Here is a 16528-nt window from a genome sequence, read left to right as displayed (position 1 = left end):
CAGCAGACCAGCTACGTTATACCGCCAAACAGACGAGGCAACGGAACAACGCTGCCTACATGAAAACCAAGAGCAGGAAGCTTGAGAAACTCGGCATCACCACCAGCATCGACCAAGCTTCCCCTGGTACCACGGTTGCAACCACAGGGAAGTCTATTGTCAATTTGTCCAACCACACCCTTCAACCAGACGAAATCGAAGTTCTCAGCCGAGGGCTCAATTTCTGCCCCACTACCAAAATGGACCCCACTAGTCTCGCGGCGGACACAGAGGAATTCATCAGGAGAATGAGGCTCCGGGAATTCTACCACAAACCCCAAGATTTCAGCAGCGAACCCAATGAGACAATCGACGATCCGGAACAGCAAGACAGAGGGATCCGCGGTACAGCAACCGAAGAGGAAAGAGTCACACTGGACTCCTCCAGAGGGTCGCTGCCCTCAGCTGGACATGTATGCTCAAGCTGTCAGGAAATGCGTCAATGCCAGATTCATCAGCCGCACTCAGAAGACAGTCCAGAATGTCACCCGAGCACAACGCAACGCCATCAACGATCTCAAGACCAACCGCAACATCGTCATCAAACCAGCGGACAAAGGAGGAGCCATAGTCATACAGAACAGAACGGACTATTGCAAAGAAGCATACCGACAACTGGACAACCAGGAACACCACAGGCGGTTACCCGCAGATCCGACCAAAGAACACACCCACCAGCTCAACAAACTGATCGAGACCTTCGATCCAGACCTTCAAAGCATCCTACGCACTCTCATCCCACGTACTCCCCGCGTGGGAGACTTCTACTGCCTCCCAAAGATACACAAAGCCAACACACCCGGACGTCCTATCGTATCAGGCAACGGAACCCTGTGTGAGAACCTCTCTGGATACATCGAGGGCATCCTGAAACCCATCGTACAGGGAACCCCCAGCTTCTGTCGCGACACTACAGACTTCCTACAAAAACTCAGTACCCACGGACCAGTTGAACCAGGAACACTGCTCACCACGATGGACGTCTCGGCACTCTACACCAGTATCCCCCACGATGACGGCATCGCTGCGACAGCATCAATACTCAACACCAACAACAGCCAATCTCCGGACGCCATCCTACAACTCATCCGCTTCATCCTGGATCACAATGTCTTCACCTTCGATAACCAGTTCTTTACCCAAACACACGGAACAGCCATGGGGACCAAATTCGCACCCCAATACGCCAACATTTTCATGCACAAGTTCGAGCAGGACTTCTTCACTGCACAAGACCTCCAACCAACACTATACACCAGATACATCGACGACATTTTCTTTCTATGGACCCACGGCAAGGAATCACTAAAGAGACTACACGATAACATCAACAAGTTCCATCCCACCATCAAGCTCACCATGGACTACTCCTCAGAATCAGTTTCTTTCTTGGACACACGAATCTCCATCAAAGACGGGCACCTCAGCACCTCACTCTACCGCAAGCCCACGGACAACCTCACGATGCTCCACTTTTCTAGCTTCCACCCTAACCACGTCAAAGAGGCCATCCCCTATGGACAGGCCCTGCGAATACACAGGTTCTGCTCAGACGAGGAGGAACGCGATGGACACCTACAGACGCTGAAAGACGCCCTAGTAAGAACGGGATATGACGCTCGACTCATCGATCGACAGTTCCGACGGGCCACAGCAAAAAATCGCATAGACCTCCTCAGGAGACTAACACGGGACGCAACCAACAGAGTACCCTTCGTCGTCCAGTACTTCCCCGGAGCGGAGAAACTACGCCATGTTCTCCGCAGCCTTCAACATGTCATCAATGAGGACAAACACCTCGCTATGGCCATCCCCACACCTCCACTACTCGCCTTTAAACAGCCACCCAACCTCAAACAGACCATCGTTCGCAGCAAATTACCTAGCTTTCAAGAGAACAGCGTCCACGACACCACACAACCCTGCCACGGTAACCTCTGCAAGACATGCCAGATCATCGACACAGATACCACCATCACACGAGAGGACACCACCCACCAGGTGCATGGTTCATACTCCTGTGACTCGGCCAACGTTGTCAACCTCATACGTTGCAGGAAAGGATGCCCCAGAGCATGGTACATTGGCGAGACCATGCAGACACTGCGACAACGGATGAACGGACACCGCGCAACAATCGCCAAACAGGAGGGTTCCCTCCCATTCGGGGAACACTTCAGCAGTCATGGACATTCAGCCACCGACCTTCGGGTAAGCGTTCTCCAAGGCGGCCTTCGAGACACACGACAACGCAAAATCGTCGAGCAGAAATTGATAGCCAAGTTCCGCACCCATGAGGACGGCCTCAACCGGGATCTTGGGTTCATGTCACGCTACACGTTACCCCACCAGCGAACAAATGTTATCTGTTTTTAATATAACGGGTCAGTTGCTGTCTTTTCTATGTTTCTACCTCTCTATCTCTGTTTTTTTTTGTTTGTTGTTTTTTTTTGGTGATTTGTATATTCTGTGAGACCTGGTAGGTAACACCTGTCTGTCTGCACACTGATTGCCTTGGCAACGGGCAGTTGAAAAAACTGTCTGTTATCACCAAGCATTGTTCTGTGAATTATAAATGCGACTTCATTTCGAGGTTTTCATTTTCACATCGTTCACCTGACGAAGGAGGAAGCCTCCGAAAGCTTGTGAATTTAAAATAAAATTGCTGGACTATAACTTGGTGTTGTAAAATTGTTTACTATACTCACTAGGGCATGGCAATATGTAAATAGAGCAAGTTCTCACTGGAAAGAGAAAATTGAGAGTTGATATGATTGCAGTTTCTGGGGACTGGATAATGTGGACCATGACCAGCTGTTTCACCCTGTCCAGAACAGTAGAACCCGAGGACACGGCCTGTGTTTGAAGGGGGAAAATTCAAAACTAATCTGTGGAAACAATATTTCAGTGAGGGAGTGGTCAATCTATGGAGCAGGCTCCCTGGGGAGACGGTGGAATCAGTTAGTATTGATTCATTCAAATACCAATTAGAGAGATTTCTTTCCGAAAATAATATTTTGGGACTCAGTATCTGAGTGATTTCAGACATGATGTCTACAGCTCGAGGAACTTCGGCTCCGAGTTGAGGGGCTGGAGACATTGCGAGACATCAGGGAGGGAGAAAATTACCTGGACACTTTGATCCAGGAGGCAGCCACACCCCTTAGACTAAATACTGTAGAATTGGCACATGGTCAGGGACAGGAGGGTGTGACTGTGAGTGAGGCAGGTATGGGGATCCAGGAGGTAGCATTGCAGGAGCCTCAGCCTCTGCACTTGCCCAATAGATACGAGGTTCTTGCAGCCCTTGTGGACGAGTTCATTGACTGCAGGGAGGATGAGCAAATTGGTCACGGCACCGTGGTTCAGGGGGCCATTCAAGTGGGGGGAGTAAAAAGGAATGTGATTGTAGTAGGCGACAGTATAATGAGAGGGATAGATGCTGTTCTCTGCAGCCAAGAGCGAGAGTCCCGAAGGCTGTGTTGCCGACCCAGTGCCAGGGTTAAGGACATCTCCTCAGGGCTGGAGAGAAACTTGGAGTGGGAGGGGGAGGATCCAGTTGTCGTGGTCCATGTAGTTACTAACGACATAGGTAGGATTAAGAAAAAGGTGCTACTAAGAGAGTTTGAACAGCTAGGGACTAAATTAAAAAGCAGAACCACAAAGGTGATAATCTCCAGATTATTACCTGAGCCACGAGCAAATTGGCACAGGGTAAATCAGATCAGAGAGATGAATGCATGGCTCAAAGATTGTTGTGGGAGAAGTGGGTTTCGATTCATTGGGCAATGGCACCAGTACTGGGGAAAGAGGGAGCTGTTCCGTTGGGACAGGCTTCACCTGAACCGTGCTGGGACCAGTGTTCTGGAAAATTGAATAACTAGGGCGGTAGAGAAGGCTTCAAACTAAAGAGTTGGGGGAGGGTTCAGGTGGGGCGAAGTTTAGATTGATAAAGAGAAAAGACAAGGAAGTAGTACAGGAAAGTGATGGGGTAATGATAAACAGAGTGTGTCAGGAAGGGACAGAGCGTATAAACATAAGAGTGCACTAGCAAATGGGGCCGGGGTAGGAAAGAATGGTAAAAAGACAAAATTAAAGGTTCTTTATCTGAATGCGTGCAGCATTCGTAATAAGATAGATTAATTGAAGGCACAAATAGAAACAAATGGGTATGATCTTGTGGCCATTACAGAGACGTGGTTGCAAGGTGACCAAGGTTGGGAGTTAAATATTCAGGGTTATTTAACATTTCGGAAGGATAGGAAAAAAGGTGAAGGTGGTGGGGTAGCTCTGTTAATAAAGGATGAAATTGGTATAATAGTGAGAAATGATCTTGGCTCAGAAGATCAAGATGTCGAATCAATTTGGGTGGAGGTAAGAAATAGCAAGGGAAAGAAATCACTGGTGGGAGTAGTATATAGGCCCCCCAACAGTAGCTACACTGTGGGGCAAAATATTAATCAGGAAATAAGGGGGGCTTGTAAAAAAGGTAATGCAATAATCATGGACAATATTAACTTTCACATAAATTGGACAAATCAAATTGGCAAAAATAGCCCTGAGGAGGAGTTCATAGAGTGTATTAGGGACTGTTTCTTAGACCAATACGTTGGGGAACCAACCAGGGAACAGGCCATTTTGGATCTGGTAATGGGTAACGAAACAGGATTAATTAATGATCTCAAAGTAAAGGATCCCTTGGGAAGCAGTGATCATAACATGATGGAATTTCACACCTAGTTTGAGAGCGAGTATCTTGGGTCTGAAACTACTGTATTAAACTTAAATAAGGGCAATTATAAAGGAATGAGGGTGGAATTGGCTAAAGTGGACTGGGTAAACAGATTAGATGGTATGATGGTGGATAAGCAGTGGCAAACATTTAAAAAGATATATCCCTGTGAGGAGGAAAGACTCCACAAAGAGGGTGAACCAACCATGGCTAATTAAGGAAGTCAAGGATGGTATCAGGTTAAAAGAAAAAGCATACAACATGGCAAAGATCACTGGTAAGCCCGAAGATTGGGAAAACTTTAAAAACCAGCAAAGGATGACTAAAAGAATAATAGAGAGGGAGAAAATAAATCATGAGAGTAAACTAGCAAGAAATATAAAAACTGACAGTAAAAGCTTCTACAAGTATATAAAAAGGAAGAGGGTAGCTAAAGTAAACATTGGTCCCTTAGAGGATGAGACTGGGGAAATTATAATGGAAAACAAGGAAATGGCAGAGGAATTGAACAGATATTTTGTATCTGTCTACACAGTAGAAGACACTAATAACATACCAATAATAGTAGAAAATCAAGGGGCAAAGGGGAGGGAGGAACTAAAAACAATCACTATCACTAGAGAAAAAGTACTTGGTAAACTAATGGGTCTAAAGGCTGACAAGTCCCCTGGACCTGATGGCTTGCATCAGAGGGTCTTAAAGGAAGTGGCTACAGAGATAGTGGATGCATTGGTTGTAATCTTCCAGAATTCACTAGATTCTGGAAAGGTCCCAGCGGATTGGAAAACCGCAAACGTAACACCCCTATTCAAGAAGGGAGTGAGACAGAAAGCAGGTAACTATAGACCAGTTAGCCTAACATCTGTCATTGGGAAAATGCTAGAATCCATTATTAAGGAAGTAGTAGCAGGACATTGGAGACTCAGAATACAATCAAGGAGAGTCAACATGGTTTTATGAAGGGGAAATCATGTCTGACAAATTTATTAGAGTTCTTTCAGGAAGTAACGGGCGGAGTGGATAAAGGGGAACCAATGGATGCAGTATATTTGGATTTCCAAAAGGCATTCGATAAGGTGCCACATAAAAGATTACTGCACAAGATAAGAGCTCATGGTGTTGGGGGTAATATATTAGCATGGATAGAGGATTGGCTAACTAACAGAAAACAAAGAGTCGGGATAAAAGGGTCATTTTCAAAATGACAATCTGTAACCAGTGGGGTGCTGCAGGGCTCAGTGCTGGGGCCTCAACTATTTACAACATATATCAATGACTTGGAGGAAGGAACAGAGAGTCTTGTGGACAAATTTGCTGATGATACAAAGATAGGTGGAAAAGCAGGTTGTGATGAGGACACAAAGGGCCCGATTTTAGCACCCGCTCTCGGGTGCGTTCTCGGCGGGGGGGCCTCGAAAATCCCAAAATGGAGGAGCGGGACTGGATCGCGCCTCGATCCAGCCCACTTCCGGGTTCCGCGCTGACGTGTGGGGGTGCGTGCGCAGCCCCCGCTGGTGGGAATCCCGCAGGCAATTAAAGCCAGCGGGATGCCACTTGAGTGCATTTACTTTGCTTGTTCAGGTCATTAACTGACCTGATTAAGGGACTGTGTGTGATTTTGGATAAACATGGGACTGTTTCACACACTGGGGGAAACACTCCCAGTAGAAGTGGACGTGTTGCAGCCGTCAGCCTGTGGCAGCTGCAAAGGTCCATTTGACAGGTGGGGTGGGGGAGACCCTCAGCCATTGCAGGAGGCCACTCTGTCACCTGGGACAAAGTTTGGCCTCCACCACCCTCCTCCTGATGGTCAAAGTCACCAACCTGCACACTCACCCCGGGGTCCGGAGACATGTACCTACCTTGCAGACCCCCTCAGATGTACATCTTGCGGATGGGGGCCGCCGTAGCTGCAGTCATGACCTCCTCGGAGGGCGAACAGCATCACCAGCCTCACCAGCCTCGCCATCCACGCCGTCCACCTCTGACACGTGGAGCTCCACAACAGAGTGCTGTGACACATCCACCTGTACAGCAGGAGGGAGGGCTACCGCAGAGAGAGATGCGTCGCAGAGTGCACTACCCTCGCCACAGGGTCTACAGACCGAGGCTCAGCCTCCTGGACCTCTCTGAGCAGCAGTGCACACAGAGGCTCAGAGTCACTCGACATGTAGCCGTGGACATCTGCAGCCTCTTTCATGCTAAGCTGCTCCTGGCTGGCCTGTGCACCATCTTCCTACCTGTCGCTGTCAAAGTCACCACTGCCCTCCCGAACTTCTGCTCCACAGCCTTCCAGGCTGCAACCGGGGACATCCCCGATGTCTCTCAGTGGTCTGCGCAGAAGAGCCCTGCAAATACACCTACACCCACTCTGCAGTGACACACTGGGTGGCATCAGTGGTGGGTCCTCATAGGGATACCCAGGAGCGGGCATTATTGCACAAACCGGACAGGATTCGCGAAGACATGGCAGTAGTGGAGCCAATATAATGTGTGATGTGAGTTCTTCTTTAAGTCAATAGATGTAAGAACCATGACAAACCCTCAAACACCCTTGTGCATCCCCTTCATGCTCACGACACATTTGCCTTACGCTGCCTACTTCACATATGTGATGCATGCCCTGTGGCTGCAGCACAGGTGGTGGCAGGTTGAGTGAGGCTAGCCGTGAGGGAGATGCACGAGAGGGTGAGTATGGGATGGAGCAATGAGATTGTATGAGGATTGGGTTGAGTGGTAATGGCGGAGTGAGTACTCGCGAGGTGAGTAAGTGCAGGTAAGATGAGGATGAGGTTTGAGTGGGTATGAGGGGTGATGTGACAGAGTAGTGTTGGCAGTGCTGAAGGAGATGTGGGGTGGGGGCAGTGTTGTGGCAGACGGAGTGTAGGGGAATGAGTAAGTGTACTCACTGTGGCTGACCTACTGAGGTCATTGGAGCGCCTCCTGCACTGTATGCAGGTGGGCGATATGTTGGTGGCGCAGGTGACCTCCTCTGCCACCTCGAGCCAGGCCTTCTTGGTGGCAGAGGCAGGCCGCTTCCTCCCGCCCGCCGGGGGGAAGATCTCTGTCCTCCCCCTCCTCCTCACCCCATCTAATGATACCTGGGGTGAGGCATCATTAAACTGGGAGCAGCCTTCCCCCTGGGCTGCTCCATGCTGTAATTTTTGCTGTTTGTGGCAGCATCTGTCAGTGGAGGACTGCCCCTTTAACTAGAGCGCCTCCAGCTGACAGATCTTACTGCGCATGCGCAGCCCGCCCGACGCGCAGATCAGCAGCGGGGAACCCGGAGGAGCAGGTAAGTGGATCCAATTAATGTGTTGCCTGCTACGATCGCGCGGGCAATCCACTAATTTCACCGAGCGCGTTTTCAACGCACCCGCTGGCCCACCCGCCCGGAACCCGCACCCCTGGTAAAATCGGGCCCAAAGTGTCTGCAAAGGGATATTGACAGGTTGAGCGAATGGACAAAAATTTGGCAGATGGAATATAATGTAGGAAAATGTGAAGTCATCGACTTTGGGAGGAAAAATAAAAAAGCAAAATATTATTTGAATGGAGAAATACTACAAAATGCTGCAGTACAGTGGGATCTGGGTTTCCTCGTACATGAAACACAAAAAGTCAACATACAGGTGCAGCAGGTAATCTGGAAGGCAAACGGAATATTGGCCTTTATTTTGTAGGGGGTGGTGGTGTGTGTCAGCTTCACCTCTGACTTCTGAGCGGTTCGAATCGCTCCCACTCCCTGGGTTCTAGACCTTGGACTTATTTGGGGGTTGTGACAAAGTGCAGCAGACAACTGGTTTTGGTGCAAGAAACTTTGACCTTTATTCAAGAAAGAAAATACAACACAACAATCTTAACCTCTAATAAAATGGGGAACACTTCAGTACACAAGAGGGAAATTACAGTAGAAAGATACCTCACCCCTCCCAATCCCACTTTACTCGCTAAGTTGGGCTCTAAAGGACCAGAGATAATGATCACCAAACGAATCCTTGACAGTTGAGCTGGTTCGTGATTTCGGGGTTCGCTGTATGTGTTGGTTGGGGTCTGCCCTACCCTGGATGCGGTAGAGGACTTCAACTGCGTAGCTGGTCAGTCTGCGCGAGTCCGCTGATGCGGTAGGTGCGTCTTGGATCTATCGAGTGAGTACCCACTTTTCTTTGTAAAGGGATAGGATTTAGAGTCTTTTGAGTAGAAAACTCACCCAAGGGTAAGTCAGGAATAGATTGTAGAGTGGAAACTTTGCGGATCTTCGGTTTTCTCGTGAGTTGGTTTACTTTGGTCGCGATGGCCCAATATTGCCCGGTTGGTTGGTGGTAATATTTGGTTGGTTGTTTCGTAAGGCCCTTGTTGCCGCGAGGTGTCCGATGGTCACTGGGGCTCTGGTTTCTTCTTGTGTGTCGGCCTGCTTCTAGACCTGCTGACCTTCTCTGTTGAACTTCTTTCTGTTGCCCCCTCGCCTTGTTGAACTGTTGTCTCCCGAGCTGTCGAACTCCTGGCTGAACTGAACTTCTTGAGAAAATGGGCCTTCAATTATACTAATTGAAGCCTCCTTATCTGCGCGCCAAATCTGACCCGGCTTATTGTAAGATTTTGGCAGGCTCGTTAAGAGTAACTTGTTTATGAAATGTGTGAAGTGGTTTCAGGATGGTTTCATGAGTTGTTGAACTCTTGCTTGATTGTAGTCATTGTCCTCAGGTTTCGAGTTTCCTGACTGGGCCTGAGATTTCTATGGAGTGGGCTGATTGGATTTGTTTTATGCATGTTTTGGATGGGTCCTGTAATTTGGGTGGGGACTGCTCTTCCGTGGGTCTATTGTCTGAATGTAAATGTCTGATAGGGGCTGAGTGAGGCCACACAGTTCCCCAGACAGTTTGATGAACTCCAATACTCAAACCATCTATTACAGAGGTTGATCCCAACTCCTGTTGCAGCCTTTTCCTTCACAAGCCCAAACATGCCTTTTTAAAATACCAAATCTTGGTTTTTGACCTTGAATCACCCTCTGTTACATTGCCCAATACATTTCATCACCCTGAAATGTTAGAAAAGAGTCCAAAGTCCTTTTCTTTTTGGTTTTTCTCCGAGTTTTGGGGGATCTGTGAATTTTGAGAATCTTACAGAATGGAGAAATACTACAAAACATTGCGGTACAGAGGGATCTGGGTGTCCTCGTACATGAAACACAAAAAGTCAACATACAGGTGCAGCAGGTAATCCGGAAGGCAAACAGAATATTGGCCTTTATTTCTAGGGGGATGGAGTATCAAAGCAGGGAAGTCATGCTACAACTGTACAGGGTGCTGGTGAGACCACACCTGGAGTACTGCGTACAGTTCTGGTGCCCTGATTTAAGGAAGGACATACTTGCATTGGAGGCAGTTCAGAGAAGGTTCCGAGTATGGAAGGGTTGTCTTTTGAGGAAAGATTGAACAGGTTGGGTCTATACTCATTGGAGTTTAGAAGAATGAGAGGAGATCTTATTGAAACATACAAGATTCTGAGGGGACTCGATAGGGTAGATGCTGAGAGCATGTTACCCCTAACGGGGGAATCTAAAACTAGGGGGCATAGTCTCAGAATAAGGGGTCGCCCGTTTAAGATGGAAATGAGGAGGAATTTCTTCTCCCAGAGGGTCGTGAATCTTTGGAACTCTTTACCCCAAAAAGCTGTGGAAGCTGAGTCATTGAATACATTCAAGGCTGAGTTAGACAAATTTTTGATCAGCAAGGGAGTCAAAGGATATGGGGAAAAGGCGGGAAAGTGGAGTTGAGGTAAAAATTGGATCAGTCATGATCTCATTGAATGGTGGAGCAGGCTCGAGGGGCCAAATGGCCTACTCCTGCTCCTATCTCTTATGGTCTTATGGTCTTATGGTCTTATGTGGTCAGTGTATCAGGCTCAGGAGGAACAGGTGACTTTGGATCTCTGGTTCCCAAATCTCTCCCCCACTGGGGGTTTTCCTCACCTCATGTCTGGGTCTGTTGGAGACTCACTGAGAGAGATTGATTGCTGTGATTAGTCAATAACTCCATTATTGTTGTGTCATGTGATTACCAGGATGGTGGAAGGTGAACTCGATGGACCTTGGTCTGCGCATCCCCCACTTCTATCACTCCACCATTGGCAGCCGTGCCTTCAGCTGCCTAGGCCCTAAGTTCTGGAATTCCCTCCCTAAACCTCTCCTCCTCTCCACCTCTCTCTCCTCCTTTAAGACGCTCCTTAAAACCTATCTCTTTGACCAAGCTTTTGATCACCCGTCCTAATATCTCCTTCTTTAGCTTGGTGTCAATTTTTTATCTGATTATGCTCCTGTGAAGCATCTTGGGATGTTTTACTATGTTAAAGGCACTATATAAATGCAAGTTGTGAAGACGATGAGTGTTTGCAGGACCTGGGGAACGCAGGGCTCTTTCTGAGCTCTTTAATGCATATTGACAGAACACGTTGTTCAGCCTCCCTGTGGCAAAAGGCAAGCTTCTCATTTCACTTTGACCTGCTCCACTAGGGGTAGGAATCATGATTTGATTCCCATCACCATTTGTTCGAGGTTTAACTGGGCGTGTGGGGATTGGAGGCTGCTTCACTCGACCTGTGTGAACAAGAGGGAAAGTAACATGCAGGGACCTGATTTAATTAAAGCCCCTGCTGTAGTCACCAATTTAGATTTCCAGCATCCGCAGTATTTTGCTTTTGTCACCAATTCATTGGCCAGTTGCAATGTTTTAACAAGAGTAGACTCTCTGAGGGCTCGCTTTAACTGGGGCTCAATGGGCAGCACTCTCTCTCGCCTCTTAGTCAAAAGGTCATTGGTTCAAGTCCCACTTCAGAGACTTGAGCTCATAATGCAGGCTGACAGTCCAGGGCAGTACTGAGGGAGTGCTGCACTGTCGGAGGTGCCGTCTTTCGGATGAGACGTTAAACTGAGGCCCCATCTGCCTTCTCAGGTGGATGTAAAAGATCCCATGGTACTATTCAAAGAAGAGCAGGGGAATTCTCCCCGATGTCCTGGTCAATATTTATCCCTCAACCAACAAATAAAAAAACAGATGATCTGGTTATTATCTCATTACTGTTTGCGGGATCTTGCTGTGCGCAATTTGGCTGCAGCGTTTCCTACATTACAACAGTGACTACATTTCAATGAAAGTACTTCATTGGTTGTAAAGTACTTTGGGACGTCCTGAGGCTGTGAAAGGTTCTATAGAAATGCAAGTTCTTTCTTTTTTCTTTTCAAAGAAGGGGGGTAAAAATTACAAGACGATAAAAGACCAAAGTCCATCCAATTGGCCTTCTACCATCCTGGTAGTCGCATAATACAAGGACAATGGAGTTGGTAACCAATCATAGGAATCAATGTTCTTTTCTGAAATGAATCTAATTTGTAAAGGGACCTTCTCGAGGTGCTTTCATGTCCTTAGGGTTGTTGATATGAGTTGACGAGGGGACGGGTTAACTTATCGGAAGGCTGACTCTATCATTCCTTAGCTGGCTGCTCTCCTGCACCAAGAGAGGTCACCAGGCTTCTCCCAACAGGCTGCCTGACAGGAGGTGTAGCTCAGGGAGTGGGTTGTGGTTCATACCCATGACCATTGCTTGGGCTATTCAGTTTCTTTGTTACACCACTGTCTGAATAACCTCTTCATTCTCTGCAGGGATTGATGGTGGGGAGGCAGCTCACTAGCAGCTTGTGAGGTGTGAAACTCGCCGACATCGCAGAAACGCTGGGACTCATTTCAGTCCACCTCCTCCGGCAGGAATGGAGCAACCGTGCAGTTAAAATTGCCTCCAAAAACTGACCGCTCCATTCCTGCCCATTCCCGCCCCACTCCCGCCCCACTCCCACCACATTCCCACTTCTTTCCCATTATTCCTGCCCCATTCCCACTCCACTCCTGCCACATTCAGGCCCCACTCACACACTGCTTCACATGGGTCCCATTCCTGCCCCATTCCCATCCCATTCTCGCCCCATTCCTGCCCCATTCCCATCCCATTCCCTCCACATTCCCACTCCACTCCTGCCACATTCAGGCCCCACTCACACACTGCTTCACACCGGTCCCATTCCCGCCCCATTCCTGCCCCATTCCTGCTCCTTTCCCACTCGCCCAGCCCCCTCACCTGCCCGAAACCCACTCCCAGTTAAAATCCCTCCCACCCCCATTGTGACTGGAGGATTAAAACATCAGTATGAAACCTGGGAGGCCCTGCCCTTTGGTTAATTGATATTAAACAGATCATCTTACTAATAGCTCACCAGGTCCACTCTGACATATTACCTGGTGACCAGGACGAGCTGGGGACAATAACCAGAGAGGAGCACCTAAACTATGGTGGCTCCAGGGGGCAGGATGGGTAAAGACTCCACTCACCACAGAGCAGTAACGGCCTGGGATGGCAATGGGTGGTATAGTTTGCCTTGAGCCTCCTGACGAGGGGCGAATCAGCTAGTCCTCTTGTGCAATCCAGAGTTCCCTGCAGAAAAGGCCACATATTGCATGTGAAGCACTCCAGAGTTGAATTACCTACCAACAATCACTGATAAGGATTGCATGAAATCAGGCTACTTAGGCATGGCACCAGAGAGCTGGCACTGACAATAGAACCATATGCCGACAAAGTCCAGCACGTTCAGGAGATGAGAGGGACCTGAATATGCAATGAGCCTCTAAGTTTCAAAAACGAATCATAGGTTTGGTCGAATAATCGACCAGGACAGTGTATGCTGCTCATGGTTGACAGGGAATGATGTGATAGGACAGACAGGACACATTCCTGCCGCATCAATTCGAGGACCTTGGACCTGAGCTACAGCAGAGGAGTGGCCTGCGGTCTCTGTACACAGTTACTGCAACTCTAAGACCGTGAGAAACAAAGATTGATCCTAATGATAAGTGATCCTTGGACTGATGTGCAATGATTAGGGTAGAGCTGTCCCCTCCTGTGACAATCGGCCTGTGTTAGACTATGCCATTGTGTATTAAAAATGTAACAGATGAAAGAATTGTTTAATGTAATGTATGTAATCATGAAATGCATTTAATATGTAACCATACCATTCGCTATTAACCATAACGTATTGTATTAATCATAAGTTTGTATTAACTGCAATTATTTTATGTAACCACATTTATTCAGTATATTAACCATGGCAGATGTATAGTAGTTATCTTGGACAATGTGTGTTTTTAATGCTTTGTTTAAGTTTCATAAATATAAAAGAATCTGGCATATTTGGAAAAAGGCAAGCTACATTCCCCGAGAGAGATGAGGGGAACACTGAGTGTCTTGCCGCTGTCCAGAACACATCCAGGAAAAAGTGTCGAGCAGTGCTCATAATGGTACTGCCTGTACACTGGTTCCATGTGCAAAGGGTTAAAGTAAACACAGACTTTTACTGTTATCAGCCTAATCTCCTCAACAAGTTGATGAGGTTAAGTTGGTATTTTTAGTCTCAATCTCCTCAACAAGTTAATGAGGTTAAGTCAGAATGCCACAAGATCCTCAGCTCTAGCGTATAAATGCACATCCTGAGCAAAGCTTCAGAGTAGAGGAAGCCCTGAGGGATCAGACTAGATTTGTCCGGGCGGAAATAAATGCTGGCAGGAGCCTAACGCCTGTGTAGGCAGAAGTCTGCAGAAAGTAGGATCTGCGGGATCCAAGGGGTGGGGGCCGAGAGGTCAAGGTATGAGCTCTACCCAGTGTGGAAGTGGGTAATATATCTCCAGTTTCCATTCTGTAAACTGCTGCTTCAATACTGAGTGTATTAACCTGCTGTTTGCAATAAAGTATTTGCCACTGTAACCAATTGGTATCAACTGGACTCTTTCAGAACTGGGAAGTAAGTAGGGGAGCAGGGACCAGAGCAGACGTCATGTACCCTATTCCCTACGCCTGTTGGCTAAATTAAATGACTAATTAATATCTCCTCTACGTGATAGGATACAAGGTGACATTTTAAACTAATTCTGTGGAAATGAGGGCCAGAACTGATCATTCATCAGTTCAATGGGAAGTTAGGACATTAACATTTTTATTGAAATGCCACCTAGACTGGACTGTGTCTATAGTTATCTGCCACATGAGCGACTAATAGATTCAGGATTTAATAGAAGATCAAATTGCATGGTGTCTGATAACTGTTTAAATATGACAGCGATTAATGCCATGGTATTACTGCTAAACATGGCACCCGTTAATACTCCTGGTATTACTGCTAAACATGGCACCCGTTAATACTCCTGGTATTACTGCTAAACATGGCACCCGTTAATACTCCTGGTATTACTGCTAAACATGGCACCCGTTAATACTCCTGGTATTACTGCTAAACATGGCACCCGTTAATACTCCTGGTATTACTGCTAAACATGGCACCCGTTAATACTCCTGGTATTACTGCTAAACATGGCACCCGTTAATACTCCTGGCATTACTGCTAAACATGGCACCCGTTAATACTCCTGGTATTACTGCTAAACATGGCACCCGTTAATACTCCGGGTATTATTGCTAAACATGGCACCCGTTAATACTCCTGGTATTACTGCTAAACATGGCACCCGTTAATACTCCGGGTATTATTGCTAAACATGGCACCCGTTAATACTCTGGGTATTATTGCTAAACGTGGCACCCATTAATAGCCCTGATATTACTGTTAAACATGGCACAAATTAATACTCCTGGTATTATTGCTAAACATTCTATGGTTCTATGATTTTCTGCCAGCCAGGAGTATCTCAGGGGTCAGTGTCAGACTGGGGTGGGGGGGCTGCTGAGTGCAGTATCACTGAGGTCAGTATTATAGAGGAGCCCCCTCATGTGTTGGAGATCGGGTCCTGGAGTTTGAGGGAGGGGGTTAGAGGAGCCCCCTCATGTGTTGGAGATCGGGTCCTGGAGTTTGAGGGAGGGGGTTAGAGGAGCCCTATAACCCTAGAAACTATATTCAAGTCTTGGATGGACATGGGCATTATAAAGAGTTAAGACTTGAGGGGAAATAAAATGTCTTGTAAACACATTATGTTTAGCAGCACCATTTCCAGAAGTTGATAATTAAACCAAGGTGTTCTCTCATAATCAGAATAAATATTGGAGAAATCTGAATAAAATTTAGATTAAAATGTGCAAGGAAGTTTTGGGACCTGATTGCAATTTGGATTTTCCCCTTGTCTCTGTTCACACCCTGACCTTGGCTGTGCTGAGAGCTGGAGCTGCCTGCAGATCTCTCCAATCTGCCGACATCCCATTAAACAAATACTTCGGAATCTCAGTAACTGGGCACATCAAACTCACTGGTTATATTCACTTCAGTGCAAATTAATTATTTACTAAATTCAGTTCCAATGAAAATAATTTGTCATGAAAATGAAAGGCTGTTCCCGTGGATACCAAGCCACTTTGATGTATCCCCTTCCTCATTTTATGCCTGGTAATTGACTTCATTCATGCACAGCACATCTCCACAGGTGCCCAGAGATGGAATGGAAAATGGCAGGTGACGGGTTTATTGCCCCTTACCTTGAACCCAACTGGTTCACTAATGCCCTTTAGGGAAGGAAACCTGCCGTCCTTACCCGGTCTGGCCTATATGTGACTCCAGTCCCACACCAACCTGGTTGACTCTTAACTGCCCTTCTGGATTGGTCTAGCAAGACACTCAGATGTGGCAACTCGGGATGAGCAATAAATGCCGGCCTTGCCCACATCCAAGAATGAATAAAGAAGGACGTTGTCCAACATAAAAAG

The sequence above is a fragment of the Heptranchias perlo genome, chromosome 15 (assembly GCF_035084215.1).
Source record: "Heptranchias perlo isolate sHepPer1 chromosome 15, sHepPer1.hap1, whole genome shotgun sequence".
NCBI lineage: Eukaryota > Metazoa > Chordata > Chondrichthyes > Hexanchiformes > Hexanchidae > Heptranchias > Heptranchias perlo.
This window is presented reverse-complemented; position numbering follows the sequence as displayed.